The following is a 21,676-nucleotide window of genomic DNA, read 5'->3' on the forward strand; positions in this document are numbered from 1 at the left end:
TTTTTTTGCTGTTGAAACTTGTTGCTCTGCATTGAGGAGATGTTTCTAAAACAGTTCGGATCTAGTTTTCTTTAACTGGAACTTTTGGAGTAGAGAATATAAAGAGTGGATTGTGATAGGTTTGAGTACATGCTTGGGGAGATGTGCAATGGAGATGTGTTCAGAGCTGGAGGTTCGCGCTGTGACCCTTAAACTTTGCATGTCTTGTTTGTGTTTCCAACAGGGGCCTCCTCCTTTCACTTATCTTAAAGTTGCAGGAAGTGAATGCTCACACTCAGGGAATACACATTTTTGTGTTTCAGGTTACCTGTGCATTATACACAGTTAGTGGGGCCATCAAAGAATTGATGGACAAATTTCTTTCTTGACTTAATATCAGCTGTTATTTAAATTTACAAAAACTGAACTTTAGAAAACGACTACTTTTCGTGAGAATTTACAATTTGTACTGCTATTTCCAAAATCGAGCATTTTAATGTCCTCTTAATCATGAAGACTTGATGATATTTTACCATTTGAATAAGACAATCCTACAAATACTGTATGGTTATTGCAAAGTACTGCAATTATACTTTGCGGTTCTCAATTTAATGGACAAAAATCACAAAGCAACACACACATTCACACATAATGTGCACATAATGAAATTTCTATAGCGTGCATGTATGATTTTAGTTTGACACCAGTCCTGTTTTGATCTAAAAATGTCTATTCAAATTTTAATCTGGTGGAGATGACTATTTTTAGTGAGAGTAAGAGACACCTTTAAAATAAAAGTGTAGAATGGATGAGGCCCAATGAGAGCATGAAACCTCATCTGTCCCACTGCCATCCTTGAAGGCTCTTAAATTTCACCCCTGACCCTGTCACACCCTCCGCTGGGCTCCGGCAGCAACAAAAGCAGGAGATTAGGGAAATCGACAGCCGAGAGGGGATTACTGTAGCCCTTTTCATCTAGCATTGCGCACACAGTTGACACAGTCTGTCAGCAGTACTTCAACTTAATCTAAGTGCAGTTTGCTTTTTTAATTTGTGTACATATGTTAGCCATGGTACTTAACTGTAGCAAAATCCCCAAGAATAACACAATTTGTCGGCTCCGTCTCTATCTCCGGGCAATCTTCGTGTACAAATAAAACACTCAAGTGAGTGGATAAATACAATCATGAGGCCTAAAAAGAATATATTCTTGTTATTTTTTGTTGAGATCCTAGATTATGCCCTATTTGCCCTTGGTTGTCTTTAAGAAGACATGAAACATGGGTCGCAAGTGAAGAGCAGCTACCGAAGTCACCAGCATGAAGGACATCTGTAGTTTTGACAGAAGCCCAAATGTTGAGAATGTACAACCTGACACCTGTGTTTAAACAGTTTTCATGCATGACCACAGTGATTAACTGGACTAAAAAGGTTGTGTTCATTGCAAAGAGTATCAGGATATCAAATGTGTGAGCAAAGACTTTGTCAAACACATTTACTGTATCATGTAACCAAATGTACCTGTAACAAAATTGCCCTGGAACTGTAAAGAAAATGTTTATGCAAGCATACTTTGTATGCTGAAAAAAAATCATGAAAAAAATTAATGGACTTTGCTTTGTTTTGCAACATTTTTTTATATTCAGTATATCATGCCCCACTAAGCTTTTCACACCTTAACAAATAAGTCCTTTGACAAACACCTGCACCGTGTGTGTCCAACTCACAACCCTTGTGCTCCTAATGAACTGTCCCTGTATTGCCTTGGGTCTCTAAATCTGGCAGCTAGTCAGAACTACGATCACGACCCTCTGCTAACCGTTAAGCCGTTTAGCTCCTAATACCAACAACAAACACTCTTTCTCTGCTGGCCCGGCGCACATAGCATAGTGAGCCGCTTGTTACCGAGGACAGACGACTCTATAATCGGACTCAAGCCATCTGCCTTCTGCTCTCTTGCACTGAATTGCAGGCTGGGCTCTTTGGCAAGGGACTACGTGGGGGAATGGGGCCACACATGCCCCCTGACACAAGTCCGTTCGAGGTCCTTAAGCTCCATAGTCAATGAGAGATTCATATGTCTGCTCGCTACTTGTATGGCGCTTTTAATGAATACAGATTAGTGGACAAACTTGCTGAGTGTGAGCTTTAACATTGATGAAATACGTGTTAATTTGCCGTCACCACCTTCATCTCGACGATCTCCCTTAAGAACTCATTCACACTTGCTCGTACAACCTTGGAACACCCTGGGGCTAATCTTAGTGCCTCCTTCCTGACTCAAAAAGGTGGCCTTTCTGTGAAACATCTTTCATTGCTGCATCCCCCACATACTGGTCCAACACCCCTCTGGGGGCTGGAAAAGATGCGAGGCAAGAGATGAGAAGGAAGAGGGTTCGTGGGTGCTGTGCTAACTTGGGTCTCTCTGATGGATGATTTTCATGCAGAGGTATCTTTGCTGTTTTCTCTTTTTCCTTATTCAGTGGACGGGAGATGTGCTCCACACTGAACAGTTCCAGGTGGACATTTAGCAGATAGATGACAAATTACAAAAATAATTTACTCTAGTTTGAGGCTGCTGTCTCTTAGAAAGGTTGAACAACTTATGTGCCTTTGTCACTAAATCCAGGCAACCTAATGAGTTGGTTATTTTTCTACTTCACTGCAAATGATTTGACCCCAAATTCCCATTTATGTTCCGGTAGTATTAATGAGCGGTGCAAAAAAAACAAATGGCAAATTTAGAATATTTTATTGTTCTTTCTTTGATATTAACTTGCACAGGAAGGTCAGCCCACTCAAAACTGTGCGGCAAGAACAAATTTATGCTTTCCTTTAATCGACTTCCCTTATGTTATCGCTAATCTTCGGATGTGAAACTGCAAGGGTTTTGTTAGCATTAAACAATGCCCTCGGTGGCTGCTGTGCGTGTTGCCTTTTGAAAGGACCAGCAAAAAGTTCCAAAACAAACTGGGCAACATGCAAGTTTTTGTCTGTCCATCCGGATTTGCTCTCTTCTGGCTTTTAGGCCAAAGCCTCGGCATTCATTCAACTGCTCAAATATGCCTACTGGGGCATAAGCGGCGCTATCTATGGGACATGAATTGGACCTGGCCATGGGCAAAAATCAGAGAATAGAAACCCTGACAGCAGAGGTCTGAGGTTCACATTTTTGCCTCTTCCCTTCCCTTCCCTTTTTTGCTCCTTGGTAGCTTTTCTGCCTTTCTTGCACCCTGCACTTCTGTTGAAAGCTCTGACTGCACTTGTTAACATTAATCTCCATGCAAAAGTAGGGAAGTTGACAGTTTTTTGTTTTTGTTTTGTTTTGTTTTGGCCGATCTGAGATGTGCGAAAAAATGTCGACTCGGACTACGTATGTGTGTGTGATTTTGGATGGAATGGGGATGTGATTCATCATGTGGTGGTCAGGCAGACTCAACAGGCGTAACCACAGCCAGCCACACCAGGCCATCTGAGACCATGCGCGGAGACCATTTCAACACACTGCCTGCCTCAAAACACCTCAGGGAGGCTGGTGAGGTAAAACACAAACCAGGGAAAGACTGATCTGTGCACTTGAACACATGTATGTGCATTTAGCTTTACGTAGAGTGTGCGTGCATGCAGACATTTCCCAGCTGCCAAATATGGACATGTACTTAGGACGGCAGCATGTCACCGCAAGGTTTGGCATGTACATTCCCACAACAAAAATATGGTCGAAACCTCAAACGGAAAACAGAACAACATAGAAAACACATTGTCAAGGCTACCTTGTGTACTTGGAAACGCTCTGATTTCTTGTTCAGTACATGTTTAAACCTTCAAGTATGGTAGGTCTTAAATTTTTGGCATTTAAAAAAAAAAGTTCCACAAAGCATCCTAGCGCCTCTGAGAAATTTACAAATATTCCAGGACTCACAGATTTTTTATGCGAGGTTGGCAATGAAATACGCGTTAAATTATGTTACGAGTAGTCTTAAAAATTCTATTTTACTGTAGGAACTGTATGTTATCAGGAGTCAGTTCGCAGTGCTGGACTGAAATACCCGATTGGTGGAGCAGAATTCATTGAAAAACCAGTGCCGAATCACTCATAGTACGATCGCATTAGTTTTTGACATCCAGTTTCACTCTGAATGCAAACACGATGCCGCTCACTCGCTTTCACTCCTTTACGTGTACACTGTAACACTGTGTATAGCCCACTATGTATGTAATGAAGTAATCCCCAAGTGGTTCCGTGGGTGTTGGGTGGATGGTAGAACCCAATACATGTGGTTGAATTTTATATATTTCTTTCCAAGCTTTGCCTGTAGAGAGTTTACGGTGTATGTGCTTGTGTGACTGCGCCACTGCTCCATTACCCCATGTTTCCCTTTCTCCCTGTGGAATGAGCTGAAGGACATGTCACCACAACAGGACACTGGATAAGACAAGCCGGCATCTCTTTTCCTCCCCACTCAGCCTCAAAACTGCATTCTCTTCCTCCTCTCTTCACATGCACTCCTACTTATTTTATTCTAGCCCTGCACACACACAAACACATAAACAAACTCAATTAGCTAATGACACTGGCCTGGCCATTGGGTGGTCCTAATTAACGTTACTGGCATCCTGATGTCAGCTTTCAGGCAATGATTAATAGTGCATGCACACTCACTCACAGAGTGGTGGAACTTCCACTCTGAAATGATGCGCTTTTTGCACATTTTCTAGGTAAAGGACTCAAAATAAGCAAGTTGTAGGAAGACAAGCCTGTTTTTGTTTCAAACAGTAGGCAGGCATCTCTGAGAGGTAAAAGCTATGATATGATTAAATGCTGTGTGCTGTGAAACAGATTAGAGCCTGCGGGGAGTACAGTGGAGTGCTTGGTGGTTTGGTCTATATATTGTGCAGGCTCTGTAGAGTGCTGCTGTTTATATTGCAAGGGGTTAACATGTTGAATTTGGAGAGTCGCTGAGTGTGACGCACTGTCTCGATTAGGGAAAGTCTAACAGGAAAGGCAGTCTAAAAAAGGTCCCTGTGCAGCAAGGGCCCAAGGTACGTTTTCTTTGGCCCTCATTTCACATATTTTGTACGTTTTTCCAGTTTTCTTAACTACAGCTCAATGGTTTTTGAATTTGCAGTTTTCTCAATGCTCAAGCTTTCAATTCCTGTGCTGGAAGCTTCATTTTTGCCTTCCTATTATGTTTGTCCTCTTTTTTTTTTAAACGTCCAACGTTTTTGGCATGAGTCTCATTGGCCCACTCACCTTCTGCCCCTTAAATGTCCTTGTTTCCCACAAGCTCACCTAAATGTTAACGCTCCATCCTTGAAATGCTGCGAGAATTCTGGTGATAAAATGTCATTGCACCTGACTCAAAGCCTCAGTGTGTGTGCAAAAAAAGGTCAGTTGGGAGGGAGGACACAGCAGTGACAAGGCTTCATATGTTAATATGCTGCACATGTGGCTCAGGCATGGGAGGGCCACGGTGGTCAGAGTGACCCCCTACCCATTTCCACCCCATCCCATTCATACCCGATGAATGTGGCTCTCCATTCATGCTGCTTTCACAGAGGAGGGGGGTCAGGAGGGAGGAGGAGGAGGAGCAGGAGGTGAAGGAGGGATGGCGGTCTCAGAGGGAGAGAGGTAGTCTTTCTCTTTCTCCTGGCCCAGAGAGAAGGAAAAACAATTGGTGTGCAAATGGACGCCTCTCCTTATTCCTGGTTGACTCGCTCCTCCCCCTCGTTCCCTCCTTCCAGGGTCTCTGGGACATTTGGAAAGAAGAGCACATTGGAGAAGAGGGCTATTGGCTCGGAATCTGCGTAAAATCAGAATAAATAAAAGCGGAGGGTGTATCCTGTGGGTGTGTGTTTGTACTGTTTATGTATATTTTTGTGTGTGCACGCTCGTCTGTGTGGTAGCTAGCCTGTCAAAGGAGAAAGGCCCCCAGTGTCCTCTGTAATTTTCATAGGTCAGAACTGACAATGGCCACTTTGATAGGGAAGCTGTGGAGATGTAAATCAGCCAAAGGAGGGGACAAAACAACTGTCCTCCCACTGGGCCCCAGACGCTTCCAAAAAAGAGGGAATTTAGATTTAAAAGAGTGAGGGCACAAGAGAAGAGAAAGAGCAAAAAAGACAACCCTTCGGCCTGTAGTTTGATGAGTGGCGGAGGTTGAGGCGTTAAAGGGAACTATTTTAAGCAGTTGTCCTCATTCCTGGGAAAGTTTGGAGCATCTTCTCCATTGCCTGGCACCTGGAGTGGGTCGCCGAGAAGCAGGACAATGGCACCGGGGTTGGTAGGTCGTCACAGCATGGTCCTGCTCGGCACCAAATGTGGACACGCTCCGGGCCTTTCTTAATCCCATCACGGCTGCAGCCCTGAGGCTGAAAAGACCCGCTGGAGAAGGGAAGAAAGCCCCCAGCAGTCACTTTAAAAATATGCTTCTGTAGCATATGCAAATACCCAAGTGAAAATGTGGACAAAAAGTTTGAAAGAACGAAGACACAGATGAGTGTTAGGCAAACATTGTGCAAGAAATCTGGATTGAAAATGAAATTCACCACGATTCCAGTAAAACGATTGCTTCTATTACCTTGAAGCCATCCAAAAAACAACAGCTGTACATGTGCAGGAGTTCTTGAGGACGAAAATGACCTTGAGAGCTCTGAGAACTTAACTTATAATCACATCCTAAGAGCAAATATTGCTCCCACTGAAAGACTCAAGAGGAAGCATAGTGGACTTTTGAATTGGAAACCTGGCTCCATTAATGGTTCTGGTCACTGAGTTTGGTATGTGAAGAGGCTTTGGAAAGGGGGGGGGGTAGCTACAGGGCTGTGTGATGCCTCCAAGTGTGAATGAGCAGTGAGGCGGTCAGACAGACAGACAGTGGTCAGAGATAAGCACATGAAAGCCTCAGGGATGGCTGGTGGGAGAGAGATTGATCCATCAAAACTACAAACAACCTGTGTGACATTTGATGCCAAAGTCATAAGAAAAAAAAGCATATGGACGTCAAGAATTTCTATTTAAAAATTTGGACAGTGATATGCAACATGCTTGTGATAATCTGTTAGGAAGGCAGAAATATACTGCAAAAACAAACAAACTGTTTGACTAGTAATGTATAGCAAGGAAAGGGTATCCGCTATTTTAAAAGGAGTATTGTTAAGAGTCAGACAAATTCATGCTTGTTTCAAGGCACAATTCGATAGTACTATAGTCCGTCTTATAGTTGGACACAATACCATTGGTAAATGTAAACCTTGTTTGCATATAGAATCTAGATGACATAATATATATATATATATATATATATATATATATATATATAACTAAACTATGCTAAATTGCATACCATGGTGAACAAGGGGTTGACTTGTAGGATGCATTGTAGGGGCAATGTGAGTTTGGCCAAAGTTTAGGATGGACTTTTTTACAGAACTTCTGTATTGTGGGATTTACACGTTAAAACACAGGCCTCTCTGTTCCAAATATCTGAAGAAGGGGAGCAAGAAAACGATGGCACTGAGGTACTCATGAAAAAGTGTCTTTGTGTTAGAGGGTTGAAAAACAACCCACTTAGAGTGGTCTGCCTATTAGTAGAACAAAGACAAGGGCCTGTCTCTGAAATCCTTTATAAAGACTACTTAGTGTGTATACTGTATCAAGGGACAGCAAACAGGATCCTCTTTTTGGAGGCAGCTCTGGCAACCCCACCAACACATGCACACACATCTTCTTAGAAAGTGCTCATCCTCCCTCAGCAACCAAAACTGTCCCATGGCTCTTTTCCCTTCTTTTCTTGGTTTCCCCCATGGTACAATTAGAATTATGTCTCTCCAAGATAGGCAAATCTAAAGCTGAACATCCTGTGTGATCTTTGACGTCTGACTAAATTTACATCACAGGGATGCTGGTTATGTCCCTCATTGACCTCATCCAACCATACTGTATGATAGAACCCCCTCCACTCCATCCCCCCGCATGGAATTGTGACTTTCAGGCCTTCAGTGGACATGTCAGCAAGGGACACAGCTGTGGCTTCATGCCCCCTTGCTCACCACGGGCAAATATTTTGGTGTCACGCACTGTTTGCTTTATTCCCTTTCCTAAAGTCGAACAACAAAGGTCTCCAGCAGGCATAAAAGTTTTTTTACAGGCATGTTGGGTGTGTCCTGTCATATTATGTCACAGTTTTACCATGTAAAAGTGCAGTACATAATTGTGACATTTGAGGTGGCATAGACAAGGTGCAAAGACCTGCAGAGCCATTTAGTCACCCGTCTATAGGGAGTGCCTCTGAGATGAAAGGTTGGACCAGTCAGACTGGTGACGTGCAGTACAAACAAGATATATCTAGTTAAAAAAGTGCCTCTACAGAACATAGGTATCATATCATATGCTGTGACCGTGAGAAGTGTTAAAGTGGGGTTAGGAAATGCCTAAGGCAGGGGAAGCAATGAAGCTTCCTGTGGTCCGAGGGGAACGCGACCCGACCGAATGCTGCCCGCATCGACTCATTGACACCCGTGTTACTGATGAACTCTGCTCTGTCAGCCTGAGGTGTGGTGTTCATCTCTCATGCATCCTAATCTTGCTGTTGATCAAATGAACTGTTGCTTGTAGGTCGGTTAGTGGAAGTCATTCTGTTTCTGCCTGTGAGGTTGGATTTCTACTGTTGTAGAATTTGGGGCTGTCTCAGGGTGTTTACATGGTTTGTACGAATGTGCCAGGCTTATTTGTCATTGTAAAACAGACGTGCTAAACAAAAACCACAACTTTCATTCCAAACTAACAATTAAAAAATAAAAATAAAAATAAAACCATGTAAGAATGTAAGAGAAAAATCATTTGAATTGTTGCCAGAAGGCAGTGAATTTATATTGGGTTTTAGATCAGTTTGGAGAAGGCCTTTTCAGAATTATAGTGGTCTGTATTTTCAACATTTTCAAATCTAGTACTTAGCGTTTGGGATCATTGTTCAGTTCAGCCATTTAGATGGTGATTTGATTTCCTTAATATTCTAGAGATGCCAGTGTCCCAGTTTTGTTTGTCCATTTAGTGCATCTAAGAATAGACCACATTTTGATGGACAACCTTGACTCGTGGTGAAACTAAATTATGTTGACCTGACTTGACACATCCCAGAACTGAATGCCTTGCGAGTATCTCAGCACTATGTATTTATTCCTTGTTTTTTTGCTGCAGAGGGAGCTTACAGTAAAAAATAAAAGAAAGAAGCATTATTAGGTGGCAATCAATAGCTGCCAATTGATTGACAGACCAATGTTTTTTAAGCTCCATGAAACACTTTCTCAGGACTGACAATGTTCCAAAAATTTCAAGCGTGCTCTGTAACACTCGCCCCCACGCTCTCTCCTTCTCTGTATTTAAAATTTCCCTCAAAAAGCTGTTGTTAAACACATGCTAAGCCATTGCTCTCAAACGTACAGTGCAAAAGTGTATATTTTCACAGTCAAAATGTAAATCCCTGGCAAGCATTTGTTGTAGGAAGAAGTCATTGAGCTGTTTGGCACGGACTCCATTTTAATGTCTGTGGGACGGAATGGATTATTTCAAGGAATCCTGTTTCAGTACCACAATCAGACATACTCTTAGTTATTTTTGTGCTTATTTTTGTGTGTAGACATTGCTAAGACAGGGACAAAACCCTCCATTTACTTTAAAAAACAAGGTTTTCTTTAGACATAATAAAATACAATAGAATTACTTTATACAATGCTTGAGTTCGACTTTACACGGATGACCTGCACTGCACTGCACTTCATGCAGCAAAAGCGCTCTGTCAGGAGATATCCCAGCTAGTGTCCCTCCCCTCATTTACATTTCATCCCCTTTTTCTGACTGCATCTTTCCTTCCCATCACCCATCATTTAAGGCCTGGAATGGAACTAATGCAAGGATATACCAAGGACAATATGGATCGAGGGAGTTAGAGAAAGTGAAAGTAAGATTTTTCTCCTATAATGGCCATATAGAACATCGTGTGCACTTATGCATGTTATACTTTGCGAAGCTACCCTTTATGCTCATAGATTTTCAGATGATGTTGGGAAGGAATCAATGCCAAACATCCACTACCAGGAATGCTAGTCCATTGGAGGAAATCTGCAGTTAGATAGTATTGGGAAATAGATTTTCCGAAGACGCCCCCCACCTATCCCTCCTTCCTCTGCAAGCTTTCTCTTCAATACTCACACATTACTTTACAGGCATCCGAGGGGGATAGAGGCAGAGAAAATGTAAATCCATGTGTATGTGCAGAGTGTGAAGTTAATTTTAAGTGCTTGTGTACACCTCAAGGTGTTGCCCATAGCACATATACATACATCTTTAACAACATAAGACATTTCACACTATTTCTAAAATTCCATACTTGTGCAAAGGTGAAGGTGTGTAAAATGCATGCACACATTTCTCGAGTCTGATTCCCTTGGGAATTCGTAGAAAGGTGTTACAGTATTTCTGCCGCTGGCCTATCTGCAGTTTTACTCACTGACTTCCATCAAATTCGCTGTAACTACTGTTTTTCATCCTACATCCTTCACTTTTATCTCTTCTCATTCTCCTCAGCATCCTCCGTGTTTCCTCTCGGCCTCCCTATCTTTTCTGTCCTTTATTCATTTCTCCTATCCTCTCATTCCCTGCTTGCTTTTACTCCTCCACCAGACCTTTCTATCTTCTCGTCTCCTCTTTGTGTCTGCCTTATTCATTCTTCCACTAACCCTCTTTCTTTCCCTTTTCTGTCCTTTTCTGACTCGCTATCAAGCCGTCTCCAATTCTTTCAGCCTCTCTCGCTCTCTTCACTCTGTAACAATAAATTACACACAAACTCTTTGTACATCTCTTTGTTCTCCCCATCAGATAATTCAATTCATTTGAGCCAGGCTCTGCATTCTGAATGATGAATGTATTGACGATACAATTAAGCAGGGGGATACATTAAACCACTCCCAGTGAACTCCCAAACAGCCGCTTCACCTACTGGATACAAGACCAATGTTCCTTCAGAGCCACATGATGATACACACAATTGTTTGTTTTTACTACCTATGTTAGCCTATTCGCATCCCTGTTCTAAGTGCAAACTTGAATACATTTGCATTAGTCCCATTTCCAAATAAGCTGTACGTTTCTGCTCACTTTGGAATGGCAAAGAATTCTTTGCAATTTTTGCTTTGAATACTGCACAAATACATGTGTCGGTTTTTCATATATTTTTAGTGAGTGACGTAAAAAAACACAAAAATAAAACAACCTAATTTGACACAATTACATGTAAAAGTGACATTTTAGATTTAACAACTGGGTGACCTTCCATTTGTAGACATAACCTAAGCCAAAAAATATATATATATAGCAGTTGCAGAGGATTTTTTCGCTATTGCCAAAAATGAAGCAATCGCGCAAAATTCTTGGAATATCTGGTTGGACTTGCTCTTGAGAGACTGTGCTACTGAATCTCAATTAGTAGAGTAGGGCAATCTCATGAAAAGCTGAACAGTAAGGGTAAGGTATTTGGGGGAAGAAAAGTGACCTTGACAGTGTGTCCTGTTTGAGTGTTGTGACATTTTTTGTATACAATGCAAGAGAACAAAGGCACATGATTTTGATTTTTTTTAAACAAACCAACCAGTGCTGTAAAAGGATAAGAACATTTAAATGTAAAAGCAGCTTCCCTCAATACAAAAGGGAAAATGTTTGTTTCTGGTTGACAGTAAAGGCGAGAGAGGTGACCTTGCAGTCCTTGGAGCCATTGGCAGGTGGTTTTGCCCAAGTCCTCCATCTATCTCTCTGTCGATGACTTCCTGTGGTGTGATTAATGTTTGCCTTAACACATCCGGTCTGCATATTTTCACTCTATGCTTTCAAGAGGTTTGACAGTATCTGTTTTGTGTTTAAAGGCTAATTCAAGCAGTATTTGAATGTTTGATCCACACAACCCTTGAGAATAAGTTTTTTATGATCAAGGCCAAGGGCGGAGAAAGAAGAAATGATAAAGTCAGACGTGTGAAGAAAGTTTAACCAGAATTCTGGAAATGTTTTCATTTCCTTCCTTAATCGTGTAAGAAAGAGATTTACACTGTGCTGCACATTGTACCCAGGCTGAGCACCCACTTTAAATGCTGTGGGATTGTGTGGAGGCAGAAGGTGATTAATGTGGCGTGTGTAAACAAAGCCCTTCAAACAAAAGCGAGAGTGTAAAGAATAGAGATAAGGCTTGACTCCAGTCAAGTTTGGCATCATCCCTCTTCCACTAACGACCTCTACTGTCGCTCAGTGATGGCGAGGGCAGCATGGACGGGGAAGGTGAGGTGGGGGCACTTCAAATGGAAAGAAAAAGACTAAAAGGAGCCCCGACATGCACATTCATTCCTTAATGAAAGAGATAATTGTGAGTGGAACCAACCTGCCTTTATTCTTTGAATAAATAAAAGTACATGGCCTGTCTGCAATATGGACAATGCCATTAATGATTTAATTTGAATAGACCACTTGTTATCGTGTCTTGTTGAGGTTGGAAATGAGTTCGTAGTAGATAAATCTAGCTATCTTTGAGAGGAAACAAAACGTGACAAATACAGTATATGTGGTCAGACACAGGTGGACTATACGTTTACACTAAAATTTGTGGGGACAAATTAGTCAATCACAGAACACATATGCACAACAGTATGGCACAGGATAACACTGGCTCTAGTAAATATGAGGCAGACATAATGGCCACAGTTCCACAACAGTTACATCATTGCTTTTTTTGTCTGAGAGTAGGGATGGGTAAAAAAAAAAATCAATAACTGCAAAAGCTTTATATTCTGTTATTTGAGTGACTGTTGTGATGGTGACTTTAGTTTGGACTGAGTGAATAAAAGCGGAAAATGACATGGCAAAATCGATGCACGTCTAAGATTATACATTCTAATCCTTATCCAATTTAAGATTTTGTTATCCTTATGCCCTTGGATAATTATTACTATCTTTTTGTGTACGCAAATGAAAATGCATATTCTGACATCAGCCCACTATCTCTAACTCCATTAACCTGGGGGTCTACAATATTCGCTACCCCTGATTTTCTGCTTCCATATTACTGTGAAAATAAATTTAGTCTGAACAATAAATAAAACAGCCCCATGTAAATTAACAACAGCCGCTGAAAGCACATTCACTTATACTCCCCCATGCAATGGTTTCACACAGGGCTTGATCTAATATATTCGACCAAAGTGTTCCAATTAAACAGATTGATTTCTCTCAATGATGTAACAACGCCGTGATCAAGACAAGCTTGTTCACTGTCGATTTATGAATTACACCGTTTCAACTTGTGCCAAAGCCTTGTGTTTATATAATGAGATAATGGAAGGGGGGGCATATGTCCTCCCCTACAAATACTTTAGATAAGCTAAGTTTGACTCCCCCTTATTCCATCCGAACGCCTATCTGTGGGGCAGGCGGGGTCATATCATAATGCGTCCCTCACCACATAGTAATGGTACTAAATCATTAGAAACGCTTCACGTCATACCTAATCCCCAGGATGTGTACTCTTATGACTGGAGAGTGAAGAATTCTGGGACAGATTGATAAGAAGAAGTAAGATGCTCTCTTGCTGGCTAAGCACAGTCAGGTTCTCACTTGGTTCTCCACTTCCCAACTTTCTTGTGCAGTTGTGTCAACTATGGCAGGTTCAACAGTGGGTCAAGGAGAGAGGCCAGCAGCCATTTTATCATCCGTGTTCATAAAACACTTCCTGAAGGAAAGGAGACCAACTGCTGGTGTGCATCCGTGCATATAGTGTATTAGGTCAGGGCTGTGCATGTAAAGAATTGGCCACGTAGCAGCGTAAAACCATTAAATGCAGTACTTCACCCACCTCTTTGAATCCAGATATTTTTCAGAAAGTGTCAAAACAAGATATGCCTACCACTAGTGGCATTGTATGTAAGCGGTGGTAGAAGAAGAAGAAGAAGAAGAAGATATAGAATAAACTTTCACCTCAGACACTTTCATCACACAACTGTTTGGGTAAGCATCTGTAAACAGACTCATTATAAACCCATCACTCAAAGGTCTCGTCAACTTTGGCCTTTTTCTCAGAGAGAGAGAACATGTGATTGCTACACCAATTCTAATCCTATTTCAAATACCTTTGCAGTTTTTGCTCAAAAACACAATTAGGACAGCCCAAAACCAAATATGGGCTTTCAATGGAATGGTTCACATATAGTCTTAAAATATGATTTCTTTGATAACCAAAACTTTTGAATGTATTATCTTATTTGCAAATGAAATTCTGTTTGTAGAAATATTTTGACTGTTTTGAAAAGTACAAACACTCTATTTAACCGCCTTTACATTTAGCATTGCCATGTTGTCACGGTGTCCGTGCATGTCAGTAAGCTCCATCTGAGCGAATACACCAACCTAGCGCCTACCCAATCTCCCGTACACTGCTCCCTTGTCTCCTAGCAACCCCCCCCTGTGCCTGCGGCCGGCTGTTACCTTTCTGTCTGGACCCGTGATTTCTCCCAGTTGGAGTGAGGTTACATTCATGTGTGGTGTGTATTTGAGAGCACCCCCTTTCTCACCCTCCCGCTCCTCCTCCTCTTTTTGCCCCCACCCTCGTCTACTGGTGCTGCAGGGATGTTACGTGCAGCCGAGGCCTAGCTGTCGAAAAGCATCGGTTCAGATTCCTATTTACCCTCACCCCAAATGCAGTGGCTCTTTGAAACAAGAAGAACTTGAAAGGGTGGGATCACAGAAACTGATCAGTGCATGTGCTGTTCAAATGAGAGCATTTTTTGAGGTGGTCAATGGATGACCTAGAGACTGAATAAAAAAATGAAGGCGAAGAAACGATAGCGAGATCTGAAATTGTTCGGGACATAAAAAGAAAAATGCTGGTTCGTAAGATAACATGGTACAATACCACCAGCTGATCTGAAATTCACTGAGGGCTCCAAGAGAGGTGAAAGAACGGTAGCAAGTCCAACCTAACCATTCTACGAGATGACAACAGAAACATTCTAGTTCTCTGTGACAATGGACATTTTCAACACTTCATTCTCACCAAAAAGCCACTTCAATAATTCATCAGTCATTGCAGGCTCATTGATTATGTGCAGGAGGCTAACAGTTTTCAACAGCTTTAAGAAATTGGTGACACACACACCCTTGTTCACACAAACAGGCAAACACAAATACATTTTAGATTTGAAAATGGACTCTTAAAGCTAAACTTGACAAACACAATTATTCAAGTGAAGATCCATGCATGCCTCAATCAACGAGTGATCAACACTAAAGGTTTGGCATAATCCTTTTTCCGACAAATGTGATGTACATTTTCTTAGCTTAAATTGCAGAAATTTGCTGGAGTCTAATAGCAAACCACTGTGACCCTTTAATAACCTTTCATATGACTACTCAGCAACACAGTCCTTACAGTCTGAAAGGGAGGCCTTAGAGGGATTTCTGGCAGGGCGGTTTCAGCCCAGTTTGGAAAAGTGAGGTCATTGGAGTGTGTTTCTTGATTATATATATGAGTGTTTATGTGCCTGTGCGTCTTCGTAAGTGTGTGGGCTTGCATGCGTGTGTTGTATTTTTCATCAAGCCAGGGGGGATATGGGTTGCGAAATGCTAATTTGGGTTTAAGGGCACTGGGCCCTTGCCAGGCACACCAACACGTCTCATATGCCACCATCTACATCAAAACATGCACTAATATGAAACTAGCCCTCACTACCATTCCCTTCTTAGACACTACGTCCATTGCGATGGAATATGCTTATCAACCTATTAACAGCCATATTGAATGCCTTATTTCCTCAGATGCCTTGCAAATGTCCATTTGTTCCAGCCAGGTTCTGTATTAAATCAAATTAAATGCTTTAGAGTGAAAAAAGAATCATCATTCTTAAATATTTCAACAATTCAATTAATATCACAGCTTTACAGAATATTGTGTTCGGTTAACGATAAATTGTTCTTCTGTAGAGGCACACAGGATGTTCTCTTGACAACAAGTTGACCAGTACCTGTAAATAACTGAGCTAAATTTGGGTTAGACAATGCTTTCGGAGTGTAAGCTGCTATATTCGGAAACTCAGAGTGTTGTTGGATGAAGGAACACTCACACAAGTAGGTAAAAGGCTCTGAACATACCAAAAGTGACAACATCTTCTGGACTGTAAAGCAAATTGAATAAATCATTTGCCTTTCAACAACCATGATGCTAACTTCCCCATGAAAATTCATAATTTAGCGACTTTGTAAGTTACTAAAACTGAAGCGTGGAGAGACAGAGAAAAAAATTAACATCTTACAGTGGAGAAAATTACGGTCTATCAAACAAGGGATATATTTTACCTTTTAAGGAGAGAAAAGGAATACTACTGCTTTGGTAGTAGCTCAATTTTAGCAAATCACTTCTACCATTCCAACCATTCTAAATTCCTTCTGTGTCTTTGTTGTTTGAACAGTTGCTCCTGATTAGAGTTCGGTAAGAAGCCTTGAAAAAAAAGGATGGCGGGTGGCAGCGGGGCCATGGAAGCATCAATGACACGAATAGCTTTTCACTTCCCCCCGTTTTCTTTTTTCCCTCCTTACTTCTACTCTGCTATTTCCACCCTTTTCCATCTGCAGTTTGACCTCTGCTATTCTTCACTATGATTCCTGTGTGTTCAAAGGCGGCAGGATGTCAGTAATTGGAAGGGATGTGATGGAACGGGAGGCCCTTCTTGGGGCTGCCCCCCCTCATTCTCCCAGCACCAGAGAGGTCAGGGAGCCTGTCTTGCACTGACATGCGGGCTTGGACAGCAGCATCCAGCCACAACAGGCCTGAGGTAGCGTGATCAGCAGTAGTTCTTTCAAAAGAGGAGCACCACGGCTGAGAGAGGATACTGAATGCTGCTGTTTGGAATCAAACATCCAATGATTCCTCCTAGGATAGCTGCCGTGTTCAACATAATGCTTAAGAACCTTCCCTGGCACAAAATTAATGAGATATAATTTTGAAAAATAAGTATTGAGGCTTCCTTCGTGATGCAACTGAAACAGCTGACTGCAATATTTTGAAATTTGACGATGTCGTATATATTTGAGGATGTCATTGATATACAATCTCTCTTTGGGTTAATCTCAAGGTGTACAGAAGGGTTTAGGTGAGGGTTCAATTATTCAAGTAAATCACTGATTTTTCCATTACAGACCTTTTTGTGTGTTTGGTGTACTGGGACACAGTTTTGCTAAAATGGCAAAGTGAAGATGTCCATTGGTCCAAAATGAAACATCTAAATATGCTCTGGATAGCAATCCTATATACTATATATACATTCCAGGAACCAATATTATTTAAAAATATTTTGCATCACTTTCTTTGAACTTTTCAAGTGGTTATAGCTCTAATCAGTTGTGATCAAATTGCAGTCAAAGGTCACACTTACTATCTATCTCATGCTGATCCAAACAACAGATGTGTGTGGGAAAGAAAAGTCTTTAAGAGGCTACCTTTCTCACACGAGCTTTAAATTAAGGTGCCTGGACTGTATTAACATCATACAACCACATTAATTCATACGTGTGAGTATTCAAACATGCATTGACAGGGAAGCCTCGGTACATCTCTGTGATTACAAAACCATATAATGTGCATGAGGGAGAAAAGTCATATGGGTGTGTATAGCTGTGTGTTTTTGAGTAGAGACATAAATTACACACACACAAATATAGAGGGAGACTGTCGGTGCCCTCAGCATATGTCATCTTGAGCAATGCACTGTGGTTGAAGGCTGCTTTGGTGTAGGATGGGGCTTATTTGGGGAAACACCCAGCTGACACATCAGCACTGGCAAGCCATGACACAGAGCTGCCACTGCTCCCCTAAAAAAACAAAACACCTGGGGCTTTTGTCTGTCCGTGCCATGCTGAATTACAGCGGATTACCCAACGCATCCATTTGGTCCAGAATGGACAAAGCAAAGAAATAAAAAAAAGAGTTCCAACATGACCAAAAATGTGGCATTTGGACAAGGGCACGGCAATGAGAAAAGGCAATGCTGATGCCGACCACTGTTAACATCACGTTAGGTTAGGGTGGCTTGTTGTATTAGTCTTGCCCCTGGGTGGTGCCATGATATGAGGAGACCTGTCCTCAGGGACACTCAACCCTCCTGCCGAGTTCACACATCAGTTCCCCGTACCCCAAAACATGATCCACAAGCCCCCTCCCATTTTGTTCACACCCCTCTCAAAATTCACCCAAATCGGAATGACTCCTGCTCTCTGTCCGTCACCTCGTATTATCAAACGCTATGAAACACTTTAGGGAATTGACAGTTTCACAAACACAAAGAAAATGCTTTTCTACTCAGTTATTTTGAAAAACATGGGATTATTTTGCACAAAAATGCTTCTGAAATTCAAATGATTGTTTTCTTTTGAAATGTAAATGGTATAAATAATAATAATAACAAATAAAATGTGAATATTCCAGATTTACCAATCTTTCTCCTGATGTCAGTCATACTCATTATTCCATGCAACTGTGTTCAAGGACCCCCCTTTTTTATGTATTTTTTAACTTATAACGATAATTATTAGCCATTTAATTAAAAATATTAGCTATAAAATCACCTGCTTTTAGTATTTTGCCTTGGGTAAATAAGGTTCACTGTCTGTGAGATAGTTAAAAATGTCATGCAGTATTTGTAGCAATGTTAGTGCTATATGACCTGACTGGTGTTGAGGTGCCCTTGAGCAATGCAGTCACACGGCACATGTAAATAACCATTCACATTCACACCTATGAACTGTTTTGTCTATTCATTTATCCTCTCTCAAAGCAAGTGTGAAGAAAAAATGCAAAGCTCCACTTTGGAAGGCCAGCTGAGAGACTCAAAACCAGAAGTTCATAACGCTTTAAGCGATTAGTGCAAAATATTGTTTTGCCTTTTTAAAACACGCAATAGTCATTGTTCCATACTTTATGGCCAAGAAACTGATTTATCACACAGTATATATCGATGCATAGATTCATGACCAGTTGGAATAGAAAGGAGTGGGAGCATGAAGTGTGAATGAGAGACAGGTTGAGGGGAGTTGTGATGGTGAAGTCAGAGTATAGACTGTATCTACCTGCCAGTCTCGTTGAGAGGCTGTCAGTTGTGTCTTTCTGCCAGCATCCAGCAGAGGTTTCGAGAGACTTCAAGTGGAACATCACCTGACTGTGAAGCTCTCACCTTACACTGTAATGAACAGTCGCTGGAAATCAATCTCTTTGCTACTGTTCAAGCAGTATCATTTCATTTTGAGTGTTTATCACTTGACCAAAACACACAATTGAATCAGAGATGGCACATGTGTTTTGTAATCAATCCTTGTCCTCTTGATGAAGACTCAAGTGGACAATGGTATTCATGGCCTGAGCAAGAAAAAAAGAAAAGCAGGCACGTTACAGGAAGTGAAACGTTAGGAGAATCCAGATACGTGAGCCTGCAACTTGAACCCAAGAGAAAGAGAAAACCTCATCCCAGGGGAGAGTGGAAGGGCCAGCCGGGGTGGACAACGACTCAGACTCAGGTGAAAGACAGTAGACTGCTGGATGAGGTTTCACTTCAATGGAATAAATAGTTGAGTCCCACCGGCAGCTCATTTTATCCTACACAAATTATCGGGATACCTTCCCCAAAGTGTCATAATGCAGTCTCTAGCTGTTTCACAAAGAAAGAAAAAAGTTTCTGAATCTGAACTGCAGGCTGGTATTCAATGTCTGCCCATTCCTTTGTTATCTCCTCTTGGCTATAAAGCAGTCACTGAAGTGGAAGGAATGTAAGGTATTTCCAGGGTCTGACAGGGGAGTGTGTGTACGTTTGTTGTAGATGGTTGAGAAGGTAATCCTCTAATGCACCCCAAAACGACATGACACTTGCAAACACAAAGAAATCCTACCTGCATTCAGGTTCACCCCCCTTACCGTTACATTCATGCAAACCAGAACTGATGAAACAAAACAGGAGAAAAAGGTGATTATAAAAATCTTAATTAGTTTCCAGGGATTACCGGTGCGCAGATTTAATGAGTGAAGAAAACACAAACAGCTTGAAAGCATGATTACCGCAAAGTACAGGTATAAAATTGGGGTTAATATGCGAGATGAAACATACGCCTTAAAAGCTCTAAACCTACATCCATCTGCCAGAAGATTCAAGGACTGAAAAGATGGTTGGTATTCAAGGGGCATACTGTATTTGATCATACTTGGCCTAATGGGTCTCTGGTTATCTTCTAAATAAAATATGACTTGCACACAAGAGGCATCCCCTAGAAATGGATGAAAATCTCAGTGTTGACAGACAGATTTTATGTTTTTTTATTTTCTTTCGCGGCATGCAGCATGCATTCCCTTCTCAATGCAGCCTTTCTCCTATTTTGTGTGTTGATTCTGTTAACGGAAAATGTTTTATTGAGAGTGTTTGTGCTTGCAGCGAGATTCAGATATTAGGTGGCTCATTTGGTAAGATCCCTGGCTGCTATCACATTTCAGGTCAATGACCCCAATGACCAGACAGCAGCACATAGCAAGGAAGAACATGCAGGAGAAATGAACACCAACCTGCTTTGTTCCTTGGTTGGGTGCACGAATGCCTGGATGGGATGACAGACAGATGGAAGGACATATTGATGGATGGACAGTAGCAGTCTGCTGAAGGTAGGTTTCACCAAAACACTCTGGGTTGTTTGAGTGGGTGTCAGGAGTTCAAATACACGAGTTGATCATCTCACAGCACACTTTGACAAGAGTTTGCCTGCAACAAAATTGAGGAAATGTGTTTAGTTCTTATTTGGATTGTACAATTAAAAAAAAATAAAAAAAATTGCTTGCCCCTTCTCTCTTCATTAGACTGGTCCCGCATTACCCCATTAGCACATCTGTTTGAATTTGTGATTAATGTGAAATTTTAAAAAGCTGGTGAGAATCAAAGATCACAATGTTGCTAGTGGCACCATTAGTATTGGAGACACGACCTCATGTCATTCTGCTGACACATTGGTTAATTGTGCAACAACAACCTGAAAGTCTGGGAAAGAAGTGATTTATTGGGGATCTTGTATATTGCTCTCAATTACATACTTGTCAGTCGCTTTACTTTTGCATTGTCTGCCTGCTGAATATCAACTCGTACATAAGTGATTTATTCTAAGTCAGAATAAAGGCAGATTTGTGATTGACTGAGTAGCAAAGTACTGAGTAATATATTTTTCTAAAAATTACATTCATCTTTAACACTTCCACAGACAAAAAGTGAGCAGCAGCATTGAAAACATTCTGACACGGGTTCTTTGTCATGGAAGAACTCTAGCTCAGGATGGATGATCTAAATTTCCTAGTAAGCACTGGTAGTGAATTATTAGTAAAAATAATTGAGGGGATGCTACTCCTGTTAAATAATTTTTTTAGTTCATCAGATTGAATAATGGCACATCCTAAAATGTCAATTTACATCATGGCTAATAGATTTTCCCAACTATACATGATATGATCATAATTAGCAATGCAACTGCAAGTTCAATAATTAGACATTCCTAACCTCAGGCAAAGAGGAACATGGATTGTGAGCACCAAATTACATTTTCTAATCATTGTAGCTTCAAATGCTTACAAATTGTGTATTAATACAATTA

The 21,676-nt window shown here is 41.2% G+C and overlaps 1 long non-coding RNA gene across 3 annotated transcripts in view; it reads right to left on the reverse strand.

The window, feature by feature from the left end:
* The window catches only part of LOC144074055 (uncharacterized), a 56,746-nt gene that overhangs the window by 25,732 nt on the left and 9,338 nt on the right, over positions 1–21,676 (reverse strand). For all 3 annotated transcript variants that reach the window (XR_013300229.1, XR_013300228.1, XR_013300227.1), the window contains exon 3: positions 20,607–20,799. This is a non-coding gene — a long non-coding RNA (uncharacterized LOC144074055). The remainder of the gene's footprint in view (positions 1–20,606; positions 20,800–21,676) is intronic.

Source organism: Stigmatopora argus, chromosome 5 (genome assembly GCF_051989625.1).
Source record: "Stigmatopora argus isolate UIUO_Sarg chromosome 5, RoL_Sarg_1.0, whole genome shotgun sequence".
In the NCBI taxonomy this organism is placed as follows: domain Eukaryota; kingdom Metazoa; phylum Chordata; class Actinopteri; order Syngnathiformes; family Syngnathidae; genus Stigmatopora; species Stigmatopora argus.